The sequence below is a fragment of the Cebus imitator genome, unplaced genomic scaffold (assembly GCF_001604975.1).
Source record: "Cebus imitator isolate Cc_AM_T3 unplaced genomic scaffold, Cebus_imitator-1.0 Scaffold358, whole genome shotgun sequence".
In the NCBI taxonomy this organism is placed as follows: Eukaryota; Metazoa; Chordata; class Mammalia; order Primates; family Cebidae; genus Cebus; species Cebus imitator.
The window spans coordinates 2133662-2145449 of NW_016107673.1; positions in this window are offsets into that span (position 1 = coordinate 2133662).

An 11788-nucleotide genomic window follows, 5' to 3' on the forward strand; every position below is an offset into this window, starting at 1 on the left:
TCCGCAACTTCTTCATCTTGCTGATCTTCTCGGCCGGATTCAGCTCAAAGAGGTGGCACCTCTGGGCAATGCGAGAGCTCAGCAACTTCCCCAAACTGGTGGAGGACAGAGTGTAGACAACCAACGGCTGGGGCACATGCCAAGGCCTCCTTCTTCTCCATGCGCCCTCCGTGGCTCACGGGGCCAAAGGAAGGCAGCAGGCTCAGTCCTGGGTGGTGGGGGGTGGCCGGGGGCATTTTCTTTGGTGCCTGGCTATGCAAACTTTCCTTAAGACCTGACAATTACTCAGGCACAGGAATCCCATATTGCTGAAATTAGAACAAAAGGCCTATGTACCTTAATGCATTCGTATTTCATATTTTGAATAAAACCATGATTTTCAACAGAGTGACTTCTGCTCTATTAAAGGAATGAGGCTGGGCATGGTGGCCCACGCTTGTAATCCCAGCACTTTGGGAGGCCAAGGGGGGTGGATCACTTAAGGTCAAGGTTGAAGACCAGCCTGGCCAATATGGTGAAACTCCCATCTCTACCAAAAATATGAATAAAAGAAAAGAGAAGAAGGAGAAAGAGGAGGAAGAGGAAAGAAAGGAAAAAGGAAGTAAGGAAGAAAAGAAAAAAGAGAGAAAGAAAGAAAAAGAAAAGGGAAGAAAGAGAAAGAGAAAGAAAGAGGGAAAGAAAGAAAGAAAGAAAGAAAATGAAGAAAGGAAGAAAGAGAAAGAAAGAAGAAAAGCCCAGTGAAGTGGTGGGCGCTTTTAGTCTCAGCTACTCAAGGGGGTAAGGAACGAGAATTGCCTGAACCCGGGAGGCGGAGGTTGCAGTGAGCCGATATCGCGGCACTGCACTCCAGCTGGGCGACAGAGCCAGACTCTGTTTCTAAATAAATAAATAAATGTAAAGAAATGGAATATCCTGGCAACTTCTAGAAAAGCTTTTTATTAGTAAGTTACCTATTTATTTATTTATTATTTATTTATTTATTTATTTTTTGAGACGGAGTTTCGCTCTTGTTACCCAGGCTGGAGTGCAATGGCGCGATCTCGGCTCACTGCAACCTCCGCCTCCTGGGTTCAGGCAATTCTCCTGCCTCAGCCTCCTGAGTAGCTGGGATTACAGGCACGCGCCACCATGCCCAGCTAATTTTTGTAGTTTTAGTAGAGACGGGGTTTCACCATGTTGACCAGGATGGTCTCGATCTCTTGACCTCGTGATCCACCCGCCTCGGCCTCCCACAGTGCTGGGATTACAGGCTTGAGCCACCGCGCCCGGCCAAGTTACCTATTTATTAAGGTACAGAGAAGGAAGGAACTTGCTAAAAATTATTTTGATTCGGTTCACTCAGTATTTGAATACATGCAAGATATTTTGCTATGCATTTTGCCTGTGTTTTGACCTATAAGCAAGAAGTAAATACATATCGTCATCCTTCCAGAATAATTTTCACCTGTATTTGATGGCTATTTGCAAGCTGAGCATGTGCCAGAGCCCACCTGTCCTTTCTTCTTAAACTCATAGGATTAACCAGGCTGGTAAGTGGTAAGTGACACCAAACTAGGCTGGATTTATAGGAATTTTAAAATGTTAAGGGACAACATCTACTCAGAATCAAATATTCTGAAAAAATGAAAAATTTTCTTTGACATTTTACCAAAAAATTCCTTGACATTTTACCATCCTCTTCTACCTTCTTTTTTTTTTTTTTTTTTTTTTTGAGACACAGTCTTGCTTTGTTGCCAGGCTGGAGTGCAGTGGTGCAATCTCGGCTCACTGCAACCTCCACCTCCCAGGTTCAAGCAATTCCCCTGCCTCAGCCTCCTGAGTAGCTGGGACTACAGGCGTGTGGCACCACGCCCAGCTAGTTTTTATTTATTTATTTTATTTTTTATTTTTTATTTTAATAGAGATGGGGTTTCACCATGTTGGCCAGGATGGTATTGATCTCCTGACCTTGTGATCCACCCGCCTCAGACTTCCAGACTGCTGGGATTACAGGTGTGAGCCTTTCTACCCTTTCATTGTAGCATCCTGAGTTGAAACACCAGGGCCAGCACTTTGAAATACCTGTATGGTCTAGGAGGCTGTATCGCTATAGGGTATTTCTGACCTATCAATGCTACAGACACAGGAACTTCCTTAGCACTTTAGCCTGAGATCATTGGTAGAGACTCAAGTCTCAGTGATGGGATTCGGAGGGCTGCCTGTTAATTTTTGAGAGTGGGTTGTGATGATTATGTTTATGTGACCACTTGGCTAGGCTATAATATTCAGTCAGGCTTTCTACATGCTTGTGTGAATCTATATTTAGGTGAGATGAACATTTAAACCAGCAAACTTTGACTAAAGCAGATTGCCCTCCAAAATCTGGTGACCCTCACCCAATCAATTGAAGACCTTAACAGAAAAAAGGCTGAGCCCTTTTGAGGCAGAGGAAATATACCAGCAGGCTGCCTTCCAACTTGAGATGCAACATCTTGTCCCTGGGTCTTCGGCCTGCAGCCCTACCCTGAAGATTTTGGACTTGCTAACCCCCACAATCATGTGAGCCAGCCAATTATTTAAAATCAATCTCTTTCTCTCTCTCCACACACACCCTTTCAGTTCTGTTTCTCGGGAGAAACCTGACTAATTGATGGGTGGCCTTTAATATGCTTTATGGTCAAACCTGTGAGCTGCTTAATGAAAACAATCTGGGATGGCAAAGAAGACGTTTTTGGCTTGATTCCCAAATTTGGCTTTGACCTTTGCCTAGACTTTAGCCTCTTAGCGCCCCCCCGAAAACCCTGTGACTGACCCTCAGTGCCAAACTGACTGCCTCTTGAGTAGGCTCTTCTACATAGAGCTGAATCTGAGCCCCTGGGCACTTTTCTCTCCAGCTAAAATTATACGGGGCACACTCCTGACTTTGAACAACGTGAGATTCAATTCAGAACTTAAATTGTGAGCATGTCTGAGTTCCAATTTCGTGCAAAGTTAATTAATACTTTAAGATTCAAACAGCATTTTCCTGTACGTGCCCTGTTCAACGCACATAGAGATGACCCTCTTCTAGTATAGTGCCATTTTATACAATTTTGGTGCATTTCTACTCATACTTTCCACTACACCCAATGCTGAAGAGGACCTATGAAACACTAACCCATGGGCTCACTTGTGTAAATACCATATTCTATATAGATGATCCAGCCTTGAATGTTAGTAATACCCATTATTATAATTCTAATGCTCATATTTACTGAGTGCTCACTGTGTGCCAGGCATTATTTTGTAGGTACTAAACCCTTTAATGCTCACACCGATCTGAAACGAGGTAGGTGCTATGATTATCCCCATTTTACAGCTGAGGAAATTGAACCACACCCAATGGCACCGTAAATAGTAGATGACCCCTGAGATTGTTCAGCTGTACTCATTGGGAGGCAGTCCTGATGCTCTACTGCTGGCCTTGGGAGTCTCTCCTGCTTCTATCCACAAGGGCACACAGCATGGCAATCCTCTAATCCTGCCTTTGAGGATGTATCCTGAGAATCAGAGCTCATGGCTCTTGGCTTTCCACCAGAGAACAGAGATTTTCAGTCTTAAACTTTTTTTCTGGTTCCTCTTTTCTGAAGTTGCTGTGTCTTCTGTTCTAGTGTCTAATTTGTCATAATTCCCTTTTTTCCTGCTTACCCCAACATGTGGCCTCTACTTGTTTCTGTGCTATGTTTCTGTGCCCTATCCCTCTCTGGAGGGTCTCAAGAAACATTCTGGTGAGCTCAGCATACTGGGGGCTGCAGCTTTACCATCAGAGAGCTGCTGTTCACCTTCTCAGCTCCTTCTTGGTCTAAACTGTACTGCAAGACTAAGGGCTTTGGATAGTTGAGCCTTTTTTAATCCATACAAGGAAATACACTGACTCACCTCTCCTGACTTGTACATAGGATTATCTTGACACTGTTCACATATCTTGTTCTTTAATCAAAGTCCAACACTGCTCGTTTTATTTAAGTATGACTTCAATGAACTTTTTAATTTGATGAGTTGTAAGTTCTCAGTGATTCTGGTTAAATGTTTTCTTAACTTTGAGAGAACAGTCTTCTCTTCCTATAAGTCACTGAATAAGTCTTCCTAAAGCTAAACAAGGCTTTCTGTACCTCACTCTTTGAAGCAGACTTCAATTGCCCCTTTAACAGAGGCACACTTCTCTCTGTGCCTTTCTATCCCCTTACACACTAGGAATCCATGGAGCCCATCATACCTGGCACCCATAGCATGGTAACTAGGAGGTAGCATAAAAAATACTACCCTCCTAGAAAGGATGGCTGTTATAACCCAATGTATTACATGCCTGCTAGAATAAGGGTTAGGTCCTGCTAGACCTGGGGAGACTGGGCTGTCACTGTCAGGAACAAGTGTAGGCAGGAAAGAGCTGACAGGGTAGGTTTGAGACTTCAGAGCAGAGCCCTACAGTTAGAAATAGAGCAAGTGGCTCCTGGTGGCCTCTGGCACAGACACTGAGGAAATAATGCCGGGTTGGAACAGGAGAGGAATGGGGGACAGAGGTAGAGAGCCAAGGGAAAAGCTGGATGTGGGTTCAAGTCCAGGTTACCAGACACAGAATTACGAGGCTCAGAGACATCTGTACTGATACTTTCTCAGAGAGCAGTGGGTTTTCCGAAGTGACAGGTTGACCCTATTCTCTGAGGATTAAAGGATCCCATTGTCCTGGAGCCAGCAGGGGGCTCTTCATATCCTGAGTGATAGTCCTGACAGCACATTTATATTCTTTTCTTTAGCAGGAATTTAGGTGTTCCAAGAACACTGAATTGAACTAAGAATGAGAGAAAGAAAGAGAGGGAAGTGAGTGAGATTCTGTTGAGTTGAGGTCTGAAATACATGTTTTAAAATTTGGGCATTTGTGTAGCTGATTGTCTCCTTAACATTCCACTTAAGAAAGGAAGGGGTTCTATCTTATGAGTCAGATATTTCAGTTTAACCATCTCATTTGCTATTCCTCTCACAGTAGAGGAAAGCCAAGTGAGTTGTATAAATGGAATAATTACATTTCCTATTCCCGGGCGACACATTTGCCAGTTCTTTCTTAATAGCATTAGAGCTAGGCACGGTGGCTCAGGCCTGTAATCCCAGCAGTTTGGGAGGCTGGGGTGGGAGGGCTTGAGCTCAGGAACTTGAAACCAGCCTGGGCAACATGGTGAGACCTTGTCTGTACTAAAAAAATAAAAAATAAAAATAAATAGCTGTGCTTGGTGGCACGTGCCCGTGGTCCTAGCTACTTAGGAGGCCGAGGTGGAAGGATTGCTTGAGCCTGGGAGATTGAGGTTGCAGTGAGCTGTGATTGTGTCACTGCACTCTGCCTGGGAGGCAGAGCAAGACCCTGTCTCAAAAAAAAAAAAAAAAGTGTTAGAATAGGTTCAGTGAAAACCCCCGTGTACGTGCAAAAGGTAGGAGTTATTAGTATAACTTAAAGCATAGATCTTGAGACATATGAAAAAGAGGCCACACTGGCCCACAGATTAGAAAGATACTTATCTAGAGAAAATGGCTTTTGAGCTTCCTTTAAAGATTTTATTCTAACTTAATTAATAAACATAATTACAACATTCCTCACTTATTTTAAAGCTACTTTATCATTTGGTCCCAACCAGAGAAGACTCATCTCTGATAGAATAACTCATTTATCTCCAGTGTGGCTGGGATTCCCATCCATAAACCTGCATAATTAGAGGTCTGCAGGAGATTCACATTCCTTCTCCTGGTTTGTCTCTCAGAAACTCTCATTTGTTCGGTTCCTCTGGTACATCATACATGTTCTTGCCTTCATCTTCTTTTGCTCAGGCTCCCAGGGCCCTACAGCACATTTTGTAGAACATGATGCCTGTATCTAAACACTCTGTGGCCTGAGTTCTGGTAAACAATGACAGGCATGTACGGACTTGTGGGCAGAAGGAGGTTTTGACTCTGTGCTGTTTCTCAGTGAGAAGCTCAGGAGGCTGGCCCTGTTTCAACCTCCAGATCTTTCTTTTTATGAAGATAATGATGATCACAGAGTCATATTGTTGCCCTCCCTGCGGGCACTCAGAGGCAGCCAGCCCAATGCTCTCATGTTCCTTTGCCTTTCATTTGAAAACAACATGTAGGGGCACATAGACAGGGTGAAGATAATTTTAAAAGAATTTTTGAATTTAATTAAGTAATACTTCTTAATAATATACTTGGTTCATTTGCATAGGGTATTGCAACATTCGAAGGACTTCCACATGTATGATGCTGTGTAGTACTTGAAACATTGGCCTGTTTCTTTCATGATTACTCAAATGTTAAAGCAAATATCTCCCTCTGTTTCTATTAAAAATGTGACAGGAATGGAATATTTGCCATGATCTGCTTTGCAGATACCATCCTATTTTCTTGTTTTTCAAAACAGACTAAATTCTTCCTCAGTCAAGTGCTCCTCCAAAGCCCTTTGTATTTCTTCTTTTATATCCTAGCATTTAAGCTAAAATTAGCATACATGGCCATATGCTTGTTAATTCCCTTTGCACATGGGTGCGTTGTTGGCAATCTGTGCAGATCATTCTTTAGCTTGGACTTGCAGCTAGCAAACTCTCGGAGCAAAAGCCACGCTCAGGTGGGCTGGCCTCGAGGATATTGCTTCCTCTTCTTTTCAGCAACAGCTTCGTCTCGAATAGTCCCCCGAGAGGACCATTTGATGAAGTTTTGGCATGTGGAAAATATAAATAGACTTTGCAAAGTGGTATGGATGAGCAGAGATTTTTCTGAACTAATATATAATGAGAAAATAACATGGAAATGGGAGCTGGAGTCCTAAACCTGCATTAAAGAACTGCTTTCTTTTTCCCTAAGCCTTCAAAATACTGAGGTGGGTTGCATGCCAATAGCCCTCAGTGGGCTATGCTGAGGGAGTCTGGGCTAGCAAAGTAAGAAACAAAATGTATCATTTTAACAACAACAAAAAACCTCCTTTTATTGACTATGACATACATACAAGAAGATACGTTATGCATATGAGTTGTGGGAGCATGCGTGTGTGTGTGTGTTTGCACACACGCACACACACATATTTCCTAGCTCTGTTCACTGAAAAGGTTTAGAAACAATGACCGACCCAGTAGCAATGGGCATCCCTTGTGTCCAGATGTGGCTTTGAAATACCATTTTCCACTAATGAAAACTAGAGAAAGGGCTATTTCTAGATTTGGGATGGGCAATGTACAAGATGTGTCTGGAACACCTTGCCATACCAGCTAGTGAGGAAGCTATTGAAGACAACATGCAGGGGTCGACTTGAAGAGGCCTCCACTGGCTGAAGAGGTGGAAATTTGAACATCAAAAAGGATGGTAATTGGAATCATTATGAAACCCATTAAATAAATTGAAATCTACCTGAAAAACTGATCTCCTGGCCATGCACGGTGGCTCACGCCTGTAATCCCAGCACTTTGGGAGGCCAAGGCAGGTGGATCACGAGGTCAAGAGATCGAGACCATCCTATCCTGGCCAACATGGTGAAACCCCATCTCTACTAAAAATACAAAAATTAGCTGGGCGTGGTGGTGCACACTTGTAGTCCCAGCTACTGGGGAGGCTGAGTCAGAAGAATCATTTAAACCAGAAGGCAGAGGTTGCAGTGAGCCGAGATTGCACCACTGTACTCCAGCCTGGTGTCAGAGCGAGACTCTGTCTCAAAAAAAAAAAAAAAAAATTGATCTCAGAGGATAATGGGGAAATAATTCATTTTTGTGAAAATTAGTAAATGAAAAGAAAGAATAAAACATTTATTCTACTTCTGCTAAGTAAAGGTGTCACTGAGTAATCAAATAGTAGATGAGGGAAAGAATCTTTTTAGAAAAGTATTCCAATGGAGAAATTAATAAATGGAAAAGAAATGATAGAACTAGAATATTACCATTTTGCAACTCCCATTGAATAAATAGATCTTGGCATCAAGCATCAACAGCTGCTATTATCTCAGGAGAGAAAACCAGACATTGCATGTCTCATGATGAAAGAACAAATCACCACCTAGAATCTTGCCAAAAGTTCAAAACTGAGACTGACCAAGTCTCTGGATCCAGCTGCCATTTGCAGAAATATAGAAGACAGAGGAAAATCGGTATACAATCGGCAAAGGCCAGATGGTGGGAGGTCTACCGGTCAAGTACCCAGGTAAGTTGGAAAAAAAAGACAGGGATGGAGGAGAGACCCTGTAGAATATAAAAGAATTAACAGACACGCCAAATTTACAAGTGGGTAAAGCTATACTATGTATTTAGAAATGCATGATTAGGTGCTAAAACTACAAGAAACACAAGGAATGGTTACTTAACACTTCAGAGCACTGGTTAGCTTTGTGAGAAGCCACACTGAGCAGGATGAGACACATAAGGAACTTTGGGGGTGCCTTGCAAAGTTCCATTTCTTGACCTGGACAGTAGTTGCTAAGGTGTTCACCTTTTAACGATAAATGGAGCTATGAATTCACTTTGTGTGGTTTTCTTAATCTGTGTTTTATTTTATAATGGAAGACGTTAAGAAGAAGAAAAGAAGAAGAGCAATTTTTAAATTTACACTTTATGGATGCCATAAAGGGCTTAACTAGTTAAGAGCAGTTTGTGTCAAGCCATTGTCATGGAATGATAATGTGTGTGAGCTCTGAGCCACCCTGCTGGTGTCTGAATCCCAGCTTTGCCACTTTCCAGCTGTGTAACCCTGGGAAAATCACTCCACCTCTCCATTTCAGTTTTCTCATCTGTAGAGTGGATGTCATAACTGCTCCCACTTCATAGTGTCACTATAAGATTTACATGAGATGATAACATGAACGTTGAGAATACTGCCATGCATATAGTAAGGGCTCAATACAACTCGTTCCTTCTTACTTTTGCCCTTCCCTTACATTTTCCTCAAACACTGTAGCACTATCTTTCCTAAAAATCCTGGGGAGTGGGGTGGGGAATCTTCCACTCGTCCTAGCCTGTGTCTCTCTCATCCTTCTAGCCTCTGCTCCTTATTCTGTATTTAAAGACCCCAAGGGAGGAATCTGACAAGATGGAGAAGGAAAGATCCCAGCTGGGCACTCAGAATCTGTTTAGGTGTGAGAGAGGAAAAGGGACTTTTCTTATTTGCCACTGAATGCCCAGTGCCTAGAACAGTGCCTGATCCAGAGCAAGCCTGTAGCAGACATTTGCCGAAAGGATGAATAAAGGAACTTGTAGAACGTGATTTTAAAAGCACTGCTCAAGTATTTCTCTTTTGCATGAAGAGTCTGCAGCAGTCCATGGCTTTATTTTTGCCGTCTTCCTGCCTAGCTATTTTTCTTCCCTGCTGCCCCATTTTGGTGTTCATGTCTTCGTATGAGTCAAATAGTCTAAATGTAGTGTCTGTTGGCAAAATGTACATATTGCACTTGTTTTTTATTCAGAAAGCCACATGTGGACTCCAGCCCCATGCCTACCAACCATCTTGTTACTGTCACTCAGAGCTCCTTCCTGCCCAGCAAATTTGTCCACCTTGTCCTTCTTTCTCTAATATTCTTCCTGTCACTGTTCCCATACCTGATTGCCTCCCATTCTGTGTTCCAGTGTATATGAGCACATCGCAGCAAAGCCTTTGCGTGCCAGCCTTTCCTCTCATAGGTAAATTTCCCCATCCACTGCTTGTTTCCCTCCTGTTTCCTTCAAAGCACTTACCATATATCTACCCATGGATGAATATTTGTGGAATACATGGAGTCGTCCATGGCCATGACAACAAATGACTAAACACACGCTACAAGAATGGAAGCATGACTGTGAGCTGACTTGCTTCTTGCCTCCTCCATAGCGTCCCTGATGGTACTATGACTGTCAAGTTTACTAGTTTCTAGTTTGCAGTGCCCACTGAAACTAGTAAACACTTCAGTCATAGTACCTTCATGGTGCTCAATAAATACTTTGTGAATGAATGAATAAACAAATAGATAAAATGTGAAGCTTCGGGCTTGGGGTTGGGGTGGGTGGTTCTACAAATGACAAATCAGAGTCTCATTGTTAGGTGGAGCAAGGAGAAAGGGATTCCAGGACACGGAAGTAACATTTACAACCTTGAGGAAATAAGCAGTTTTCCCTGAAAGATCTGCCTATAGTGAGGGAGACCACCCCAAAACTTTATTCAGACATGGGCTGGAAGGCAGGACTCAGGAACAGGAACTGAGCCTACAGCCAAGGACGAGGGCCTGCGATGGCAAGCAGGATTGCTGGGTCTAACTGTGCCCAGTGGACAGCACTTAAGATGCTGATTCCAATGGGCATTTGGAGGTTTCTGAGAGTGACTAATGACTGAGTTCCATCAGGGGCCTCAGCGTGACCTGTCACTGACAGGATGCTTAAGGATTTGGCGTGGTCCGTAACTGTAGGCAGAGTATCACGAAAAAGCTTCGAATTTGAACCTTAGTCTTGTCGCTTACTAACTGTGTCATCCTGAGCAAGGTTTTACCTTCTTAGCGACTTGGATTCATGGTTTATAAGAAGAAGATCAAAGTATGTACCTTCTGTGGTTGTCATGACGATGAAATAAGATGTTTTCTCAGGTAAACTGCCCCATCCAATGTTGCTCGAATCTGGTTGTGCACTAGAACGGTCCATGGGATTGTAAACACTGCATACACACCTGGGCCCACTGCTGCAGATTCAGACTCAGTAATTCTGGGGCAGCCTCCAATCGTCTGTGGTTTTGGAAAGCTTAGAGGTGACCATAAAGCTCAGGCAGAATTGAGCAAGGTTAGATTGGCATATGTATGGCAACAAAAGATGGAAGTTTTCCTGCCACCTCCTCCTCTGCTGCCACTGCCTCATCTTCTTCTTTCTGATCCTTTTCTCCTTTTTTTTCTTTGTTATCGGGTGCAGGTATAAGTGGACAAAGTCACATGGTACCTGCACAAGCAGTGGCATAAAAACAATTAAAGACTGATAATGTTCACATTGAGCACTGATTCCAGCAAATGGCTAGATGAAGGCTATGAGAATTGAGGTCTTGGTGCTGATAAGTCTGGTTGAATATCTGGAACAGCAATCGCAAAGGTGTGAAAGATGGCACTGCCAGTACTTCATTTGCATAAAATGACTCTTAAACATGCCTTTCCAGTTTTCCTATATTAAAAAAAAATTACTTTCTTCTAGACAGTTTCTGATATTCTCAAACAAAACATAACCATTTTAAAATAAAGATTTTAGAGTGGTATAATTTTCTTGTATAATGAAAATTTATTGAGTACTGTCTGAGTACATAGCATTGGGCTAAGGACTATTGATGTATGATTTCATTCATTCATTTATTCAACATGTGTTTATTGAACACTGCTGCAGGTATTAGAATATAGTAGTGAAAAAAAAAGCAGATAAAAATCACTGTGTTATTGGAGCTTACATTCTAAGGGGAAGAGACAGGCCATAAAAAAGTAAACATAGTAAGAAGTAAATCATAAAGTGTTAGAATGTTACTTCTCTCATCACCTTCAGCCCACAGGGTGCACCATCACTGCAAGGGGGCCGTCATGATAATTGCCCACATAGTGAAAGATAAAACAAAGATAAGATAAAATGTTACTTAAAACTATTTTAAGTAAGATGGTTAAGGAGACTCATTGAGCAAGTCCTTGAAGAAAGAGCAGGGGTTTTACTATGTGGATACCAGGAGCAAGAACATCTTGGATACCTCACATACAGGCAGAAGGACCAGCCAGGGCAAAGGCCCTCAAGTATACAAGGAGCAGGTTGCAAGAGAAACCGGAGAG